Raw genomic sequence first — 10,846 nt, 5'->3', positions numbered from 1 at the left:
AAAGGTAGATATAGTTCTATTACAGACATTAATTCCTTCAAATCTATAGTTGATTCTCTTTTCCTCATGGATTTGCCTCTCAGTGGTAGGCAATTCACTTGATCTAATATGAGAGAGGATCCAAGTCTTGCTAGAGTTGATAGATTCCTTATCAATGTTGCCTCTAAGTCATCCTTTCCTACTTTGGTTCAATATACTTATCATGTATCTTGCTCAGATCATTCACCAATCATCTTGGATTCTAGTGAACCTACTCCTAAACCAATTTTTAGATTTGAGAAGGTCTGACATTCTCACTCCTATTTTAAAGATTTCATTAAATCTTGTTAGCATTCTTTCTCATGCAAAGGCAATCCAGCAGTTGCTTTTAAATCCAAATGATTTCATTAAATCTTGTTAGCATTCTTTCTCATGCAAAGGCAATCCAGCAGTTGCTTTTAAATCCAAATTTAATCTCCTAAAAAGAAAAATTAAGTTTCTCATGCAAAGGCAATCCAGCAGTTGCTTTTAAATCCAAATTTAATCTCCTAAAAAGAAAAATTAAGTGGTAGAAAAGACAATCTTTGGATCCATCAATGCATTAAAAAAACATTCTCTCATCCATTCAATCTCTCAATTTAATTTAAGAAAATAGATCTCTCGCTGTCTCTGAGGCCTCTTCTACAATATATCATTTGTCTAATCCTGCTCATGTTGCTAAACAAGAGGAGATTTTTTGAAGAGATAGATCAAGAATCACTTGGTTGAAAGAGGGAGATAATAATACTTTCTTTTTCCACAAATCCGCTTCTTTCAATAGAAGGAAAAACTTCATCCCCAATATCATCAAAGATGACTAACTTGTCTCCTCTAAATAGGGAAAACAAAATTGCTTTTTTTGACTTCTTCTCTTCTTTGTTCTTTGCAACTTCTCTTTCTTCCTTCAATCTGGTTGGTCATATCTATATTAAAACCTAGTCGAGGGTCTTGAAAATCTTAATTTCATGTTCACTCATGTGGAAATTAAGTTGGTTATCTTTGGGTTGCACCCTAACAAGTGTCATGGATCTAATGATTTTTCAATTTTCTTCCCCAAGAGTTTTGGGAGGTCATAAAAGATGATATCTTCTCTGTCGTTAATTATCTCTTTTCTGATCCCCCCCCCCCAACATCAACTTCTCTCTTATATCTCTCATCTCTAAGATTGATTGTGCCTATCTAGTTAAAGACTTTAGGCCTATAAGCATTTTAAATGGTTCGTTTTAAATATTCACTACCAAGTCTTGGCTAATAGGCTTGCTCCTTTTTTATCTTCCTTGGTTGATCCTACACAATTAGTTTCCAAAGTGGTAAATCTATTCTGGATTCTTGCGCTATTGGTCATGAGCTTCTTCATCATTGTTCTACCAAATGTAAGTAAGTCTGCATGATTAAAGTTGACTTCATGAAGTCCTTTGATTGTGTTAGCTAGTCCTTCATCCTTGAGATGCTCAAAGCTAGGGGTTGTTTTTGTCAAAAGTTGTCGTTTTCATTATTGTTAAACCTGTTACAATCGTTTATCGATTACAAGTTCAAGCTGAAAGAAAAGTCGATCTTTTTATAAGATCTTCTTACAATAAAAATTAAAGATTACAACTTTATGAAACAAAATGAAGTAGTAGTTTACCTCCTGTTACTTTGTGTGGGATCTTTGCCTGTGCCGGGGACGCGTTAGTCCGTGGACCACCACAGATCAGATCCGGTTGACAAGTTTAATTATGCCCTTGTTTCACGAAAGAAACAATCACAGCAGCGATAATCACGACCAAGTAAGATTGTGGATCTTCTCGAGATCAAAACCAGGTTTGATCCGGCGGAAAGAGGGGGAGAGAATCTCAAATCTTTCGAAGGCTTTTTCTTTTTAAAAAAGTTCGCTAAGATCTATCAATTCTCCTCTAAAATTCGTGGTCTACAATTCAATTGGACAACACCTCACCTTTCGATTTCAAATCCTCTCTAATGAAGACATTGGGCTTCTATTTATAGGCTTTTGTCACCGCGTTTTCTGATAATATTAAGTGTTTTGACGTCATCTGTAGTTGATAACCGCTCAGGCGTCCTTAAGGATAGCTTCAGAATAGTTGGGGAGGCCCTGAGATGTAAGAATTCTAATAAAACATCGAAATCCGTATTTTGGGAGGTTTGGGAGGCCCAGATAGTCATGGTGACTCGGAGCTGTGTGAGTCACCATTTGGTGACTTGGAGCTGTGCGAGTCACCATTTGGTGACTCGCATGCGTGCGAGTCTCCTAGCCAGTTGTTATGTCTTTTTGACTCTTTTGGCTATTTGCATTTCCTTTGGTTCGCTTGCTTTCCCCTTTACGCGTGTTTCGTCAATTTGTTAGACTTGTGCGCTTTTATCGATTCGCTTCATGCATTTCATCGTCGTCAGATAAACTTCTTTGACTCGGATGATATCATTCATCATGTTCTCTTTGTCTTGAGCTGTGTGTGGGAACCCATAGGTAATTTTTGACGTCTACAGATACCCCCTTCAAAGTGTTTCAGTCTCGTTTCTTTTATAGAAGAGCCTGGAATACTTTGGACATGATAGGTCCAACCTTCAATCGGTATGATAAGACCTGTAATTGGTTTCCGCTCTCAGCTTCTTCAGTCTTCAATCTATTCAGTGTTTTATCGAATAGATGAAGTTCTTTTGGTACTGTGTTTATCGTCTGACCGCTATTGAGGTTTTGAACTGAGACTGGTGTGTAAGTTTTTGAACTTAGCTCATGTCATTGAGTTGACTTTGAACTGATCACCTTCATCGGAATTCATATCTGTGGTTTTGTTCTGGTGAAGCCATTAGTGTGTTGACCTACGTTAACATAGTTTATACTCGTACGTTAACTGGAGTCTACACTGTTTAAACTCTTAAGGCGTTGGAGTTAGGAGGACTAGTTTATACTCGTATACTCATGGGAGTTTTGCCGGGTTATCCTTAAGAATATTCTGAATGATATTCTCCAAAAACTTCTCAGTAAAGGTAGGAAGTAGTTTAGACTCATATATCCATTGGAGTAGGAATACGGGTCCCGTATACGTCGAAAATACTCAAAATGGGTCATAATACCCGTAAATTGGCCAAACAACTTGTCAGACGTGTAAATAGTGGTTCGCACGTGTGCGAGTCACCATTTGGTGACTCGCATGGGTGAGAGTCACCATTTGGTGACTCGCATGGGTGCGAGCCAGTTGAGAGGATGAGGAGTGGTTTTGGTTCTGGGTTGGTTCAGGGCTTGGTTTGGTTTGGTCTGACTTGCCTTGATTTGGCTCAGATTCGGGTTCACTTGAGGGTTGATAAAACCCGATCTCTTCTTCTTCTTCCTTTCTTCATTTCAGAACTTCTTTTTCAATTCAAAAATTCTCCTCCCAAGTTCAAGTCTTCTTGATTAGATTTCTTGATCCTCTCATATCTTGCCCAAATCCCGCTAAACTCCCGCATTGAAAGCTAGGGTTTCGGTTTTGAACTCAAGGACTTGTGGGTTCTCAAAGTTTTCGTTCTCCTTGATCCTCTTTCAAACTCAAGTGAGGGTTTTAATCGTCTCGCCTAGTTAATTAGCTCTTTTATTTTCTTTTAGCCAAAATTCGTTATGAATATAGATCATGCATGATGTCCCCGTTTTACTCTTCTTGGTAAGGTAATTGGGAAGAGCCGCCACTCTCCTTCGCGGGAGTGGACGCTTCATGAAACGTGTTTTGCTTGGTCGAAACATATTTTAAGACATGGATCGATCTCATGTTGTGTCGCGTTACGTGGGCTGGGGTATGTTATCGCGTTATCCACGCGGTAACATGCCTTGTCCTTTACGTGCACGGTGTGATTGAGATCGTCTCGCCCTTTATAAGGTCGTGACTCTATCTTACAGCTCGTGAGATGAGTTCAACACTTATACTATCTTAACATAGGTATTTATGACCGTGTCAATAATTGTACATCGTTTTACCTCAATTAATTTTCTCTCGAGGGCACTCAATGCTCTCGGAGTGGAAGGTCACTCTAGTGAGGCCTACGCCACCACTGATGAACCTATCCCTGTACCGACAGCCCCTCAATTTACTTCGGATGCACCAGTCGAACTTCAGCAATTAATATGGAAGGGAGAGTGTCGTACCTTAAGGCAACTAATTACGGATATGCCTTTAGTGAAGGACCCAAGTTTCACACATCCGTTGAGGAAGCCAGAGTATCTGTTCGGCGATTCTACTGAAGATCTAGCTGCTGTGTCTTTAGAAACCGAACAACGACTGCATCATGATGATGGCGGGCCTCTATACCTTCCTTTAATTCCCCGTCACCGCTCACTCACAGAACTTCGATGTCAATCTATCCGTGGGAAACCATAAAAATCTCGGGTACAATCCAAGGGAACGAATGAAAATGATAGACATAGATATCAAACTTGAACAATAGGATCTCAACATTAAGTTGCCATTCTTATATCATAATCATTGACCGAAGTGAAATAACATGTAAAGATGAATAATCAAGGTCAAATATTCAGGATTCCAAACTCCCCAATCGTGGGATAATCAATAAACCGCGCATGCCTTTATACACCCACCGGTGAGCGTCCTCACACAGGGCATTGTCCCACCGGGACACTATAACATTACCACCCACCGGTGAAGCTTACTTCACACAGGGCATAATCCATGAATAGACACTATAACATTACCACCCACCGGTGAAGCTTACTTCACACAGGGCATAATCCATGAATATAGACAATAAATCATCAACGAAGAGAGGAATACTATCATTATCAATAGTTGAACCATCGAATCAATTCGAATTGTTGTAATGAAATCATTCAAGGATATCGAACGTATAAAACTGAAATAAACAACATTAGGATAGCAATGATTAACCAATCAACAACGAGCCCATGCATGAGGTGAATCAAATAGGAATATTACGAAAATGATAAGATATACAATTAGCATGGGAAACTAACTCGCAGGAACTTTAAGAAAGTAATCAATCGAACTCTCAAAGACTTGAGAGGAAACAATGAAATGTTACCTACCGATTATGCCGAGATCCTCTCGGCCAACGAATGAATCCAAGATTCTTTGTCCTATATATACATGTATACCCACATGAGATTCTAGACACTATATCTTTTAAAACTTTAACTTAAAACTTATATCATGGTATAAGCTACACCCTAGATGATTGCATCTAATATCTCTAATATGCACAGCAACACAAGTAGTGTACATGCAGCATATTTAGGTGAATAGATAGTATAACAATTGATGTCCAAAATGTATGAAACTAGTCCCAAATGACTGCATTATGAGTCTAATTTTAGAATATAAAACTTTTACATCAATGCATGGTGTATAATAAGAGTTATGCTCTCAGCAAACTACACATATCAAAACTATAGCAGAAAAACATAGGTTACTATCTGAAATGAATAATTCACTTCGGGTACTTAACACTATACAAATGAGCTCATATTTGGTATATCAGTGATATTATGGGTTAGATTCCAAGTCCAATTAGTTTCATCAAACTTTCAATTTTATAATGCATGTTACATGCAAAACAACACAAGGGGGTAGACTGGAATTGCCAGTACATATACTAGGTATTAGAACTAGGTTTAGACTTACCAAACGTTACTCAAATTAATTAAAACTTATATCAACAAAAAGACAATTGAGTCTAGTTTTAGGAATAGAAAGAATTTTATGCATGCATTACATATGTTGAGATATATGCTCTTTACAAAGGATATAACTCAGGCAGACAGTTTCAGACACATGCACTGAGCATATGTTGAGATATATGCTCTTTACAAAGGATATAACTCAGGCAGACAGTTTCAGACACATGCACTGAGTTAAACTATATTTTCAAACAAGTAAATGATCTCAGAATTAAACAAACAGGGTCTCAAATGAAAGCCTCGAAAGTTTAGTTTCTATAACAGAAAGAATTTTATGCATGCATGGTATATGTTGAGAAATATGCTCTTTACAAAAGACATAACTCATGCAGACAGTTTCAGACACATGCACTGAGTTAAACCATTCTTTCAAACTAGTAAATAATTTTAGAATTAAACAAAAAGGGTCTCAAATGAAAGCCACGAAAATGTAGTTTTTAGAACAGAAAGAATTTATTCATTTGGATATATACAAAGAAAGTTATGATCTGTTTACTGGTAGTGTATCTTGCTGGAAATTTCTGCACGAAATTTCTATTTCAAGATAACATTGACATGCAAGCCCTAAAATGTTACATGCAAGACTAAAACCAAATTAAATCTTATAATCTCAGTCTAATATCCTTAATAACAACATACAAAAGAGAATTATACCTAGTATTGAGACTTGCTTCACTTCCTCCTCCAAAATGCTCAACTAACTCCTTTCTCCTCTCCTTCTTCTTCAATGTTTGGAGCTTATGGAATCTATTTATTTTTCTTCCTTTCTCCTCTCCTTCTTCTTCAATGTTTGGAGCTTATGGAATCTATTTATTTTTCTTCTTTTTTTTTACAAGAGGAGAGGGGCTCTTCTTCAATGTTTGGAGCTTATGGAATCTATTTATTTTTCTTCTTTTTTTTTACAAGAGGAGAGGGGCTAGGGTTTGGTTGGCCAGAGGAGAGGGATGAGGGTTTGGAGAGTTTTTTTTCTTTAGAATGGTAAAATGAGAGGTGGAGGGCACATATATATAAGCCCATGTGAACAGAAATCTTCAATTTGGCCAAAGATGATGGTTTAAAATGTAAAATACTCACACTAACATGGCTGACCAAAATTAAACAATTAAGTTAATTAGAGTGTTCAAATTAGGTATTTAATGATTTGGTTATCTCTAATCAAGGTTTAAAGCATGGTTAACTTAGGTTTACATGCTAAGTTTGTATGCATGCTATGACTTAGTTAACTAGATCACAATATGAGAATTAGCTAAGTTTAAATTCTCATACTAGAAGATTATATGAGATGCAATGAAGAAAAGAATCTACTAATTTATGGATTGGTATCGGTAACAGTATCCGATCAATGAAAGGAAAAAAATTTGGAATGTTACAACATCTCTATTGCCAACAATGGCATATATGACATAAGTAAGATCTTGGGAGTAGTGTTCATAACCCCCGGTTTTGAGGATTATATTATAGCTAATAATTCTCCTAATAATCTTAGCTAAGAAAGAAATAGAGTCAGATTCAAGAGGAAAATGTCTACTAGGTAGAGTCAACAAAGAATTAATAGCTAGGCCATCATCCATGATATCACCTAAAAGAGTGTCTCCTCTAGGTATATCGAGGATCTCAGAAAGCTGATTAGCTAAGAATAGGATTTGGCGACCCTTAACAAGAGATGAAATAAACGGAGTGTTAGGGTTGGTGGAATTAACTTGCAAATTTGCATAAAATAACCACACTAAATAAGGATAATGCGAGCGATAATTCTCACTGGAAAGCAAATTAAGCAACCTAGCATCATTAAAGTAGGTGCTTAAATGAAAATGATTACAATCATCAAACTTAACGAATCTCCTCGGAAAGAAATTTAATTGACAGAGAGCACAATATTTCCCAATTAAGGTGGGATTCCACAAATATTGTTCATAAAACTAAAAATTCTCCACGGGAGGAGGAGATGGAGCTCGAGGAGCTCGAGGAGGGGGGTTATTTGGGGCTTGAGAGGAAGAGGGTCGTCCTCTACAAGTTCTAGGACGTTTCAACCTACCCCTATTCATGATGATTGACAGATTTGAAAGAAAATAGACAAAGATAGCAAACCCTAAAAAATTAAGCCCGTCGGTCGACTTATCAGTCGACTGAAGGCATCAGTCGACTGATAAGTCGACTGATAAGCTCAAAATTAGTTTTTCAAATAAACTTTTATTTTTGTGCCTATATATATATATATATAAATTGTAAACACTTATTTAATTAATGAGTAAACATATCTTAAATAATATTTCACACAAAAATAATTTATTTATAAAATATATAAATATATTCATAAATTTTCCACAAAAATCATTTTAAACTCATCCTATATAAAAAAACTTATAAAAAAACAAAAAAATTTATTTTAATTTTGTTTTGGCACCCAAGTATTCTTGGTACCGAAAGATTTAGGGGTGACCCCTATCATTTAAGTTTAAAGCCCTTAGGTTATGAACCCATTTGGGCGCATTTTGTGTACCGATACGGTCAAAGCAAAAATTGTATAAATAACCTTTACGATTGTAATTTGTACAATAAAAAGGATGAAATGATTTGCATTGACCAATTGATTGTGCACGTGACTCATTTGCAAAAATAGATTTTTCTTTAAAATTGTTTTGCAAACGGGAAACTCTTCTCAAATCAAAACAAAATTTGGTCAAATAACCAAAACGACCACAAAAATCACATTTGTACACATGAGCATGTTTATGATGATCATTAAGTTTGTGTACATGTGAAGATGAAGTTTGATGGGATGCACAAACATGATTAAGCTTGTTAGGCTTTTGTGCATTATAACAAAATTTAGCAATATGGCCTTTACGGCCGCAAATGGAATACTTATAAATCTTGTTATACATATGTGCATAATGTGTAGGTTTTTTGGAAGAATTTTCACGTGACTTTGCACATAAGTCCATAAGTTTGTTGTTATTAACAATGCAAGTTTTTAATGTTGAATCTAAGGCGGATATTCTATTTTTAACATAATTCAACTCATTATTTTCCACATAAGCATTGTTATTAGAAGTAGAACGTGCATGATTATTTTTTGAAAGAATTATGCTCTTTTCTAATATTTTCAACTTCTAATATGGTATCACATTTATCATGAAACAAACTAGTATTTTCCAATTTTAGTTTTTTATTGCTTTCCTTGATATTTACATTTTCACTTGCAATGACATCAAACTTATAGGCTAGAGTTTCATGAGTGGATTTTCAATTCAACATGCTTGCTTTTAAGTCAATAAAGCTACGTTACAATTTTTATAATTATGCATCAATAATTCATAACCATGTGCGAGTTCATCAATAGTAAGATTATTTTCGTTATCGAACTCGCATACCTCACTAGGGCTATCGTCTAGTGGCCGAGTGCATGATGATGATGCTCCAATAGAACTTGAAGAGGAAGCCATCAAAACTCGTTGGATCGCCTCCAAGTTTCCTTGATGTGCTTCTATAAATTTTATAATTTGTAAGCACTATCAAAAGAATCAAGCTTGTTAGATAAAGATGAATCAAAAGCATTGTGTAAAAATTCTAACAAGAGCTTGTTCATTGTAAACATTTTATGATTATTTTTACTCCACTTGGATTTCTTCGAAGTGGGTACAATATAAGCACAATCTATAATTTTCCACAAATCAAAGTGTCTAGATCTAACAAATAGCTTAAATTTAAGACACCATTGAGCATAGGGGAAATTATCTAAACGAGGAATAATATTAATGGGATAACCTAAGCTAGGCGCACCGTGCATATCCATAATGTGTTGTGCAAGCAAAAAAAGATATAAAAATAAGTTTAACAACAATATGAAAGCTTGGATCTTTAAATCAAGGCAGTTAAGCTACAAATCAAAGAGCACCAAGCTCTGATACCAATTGTTAGACTCTAGAAGGGGGGGGGGGGGGGAGGGGGGGGGGGGGGTGAATAGGATCAATGCTAATCTAATTATGATTTTATGCTAATTAAAAAAACTTTCTTGATGAATTAATTCTTACAAAAGATATATGAATGAGTTATGAGCAAGAATGAAAATTACAAGCACAAAAGAAATATATACAAAGCAAACTCAAACACAATAATATGATCACGAAATTTGGTCTTTCCGACCTACGTCTCCGCTCCCCACTCTCAGGGAGAATCCACTATCATGACGGGTTTTCGACGTTCACCCAAAACGTTCACAGTCGGTTTTCAACGCTTACCAACAAACGTTTATAACACACACAAAGTAAACACACTCTGCACCCTCTAAGTATTGGCCTAGCCCGTATCCTCTTCCTCAAGTGCTCGGATTTACAACCTCTCTATAGGTTTTATAACCGACGCCACTCCTCTTGGAATCGACCCCGTCTCTCACCAACCACTCCTCTCGGTGTACAAATGTAATACAATGTGTCATACACAATTAATGCTCAAATAAAAATGATTTGTTCTCTATAATGGATGAGAACACAATGTAAGCTCACTCTCACAATATCACAATCCCACAATCCCACAACCCAATATATATAATGTATGAAATACTAAAAGCTCAAATAGGGATGTGTGTGATAAAATGAGTTCAATAAAATCTAACTCAAATAATTAACTAGCAATGATATAGATATGAAAATCAAGAATAAAATTCTAGATAAATGAGTTAGGAAAACTTTTCTATAAACACAAAGAGAGGATAAGAGTGATTAAGTATGAATTCCTCAATCGACAATATAAGCCTCCTCTTTGTAAACAAACACCAAACTTGAAAAGAAACTTAAACGATCTTTTAAACCCTTTGAAGTAAGCCTCCTCTTTGTAAACAAACACCAAACTTGAAAAGAAACTTAAACGATCTTTTAAACCCTTTGAAACTCTTGTTAAAACCCACTTAGATACTTGAAAAGAAACTTAAACGATCTTTTAAACCCTTTGAAACTCTTGTTAAAACCCACTTAGATAATTTTAGAAGTGAAACAGTAAGGGGTATTTATAGGATAAAAAAACCAAAGCCCAAAAACCAAGAAAAACCAGCAAAAAGATTAAAAAAATAGAAAGCTAGAAAAACTAGCCGGTACAGAAGTCAGTCGACTGATACTGTTTATCAGTCGACTGATGAGCTAACCGTTACAT

The sequence above is a fragment of the Asparagus officinalis genome, chromosome 9, assembly GCF_001876935.1.
Source record: "Asparagus officinalis chromosome 9, Aspof.V1, whole genome shotgun sequence".
Lineage (NCBI taxonomy): Eukaryota > Viridiplantae > Streptophyta > Magnoliopsida > Asparagales > Asparagaceae > Asparagus > Asparagus officinalis.
The sequence above is the reverse complement of the archived record's forward strand: the minus strand, read 5'-3'. Positions refer to the sequence as shown.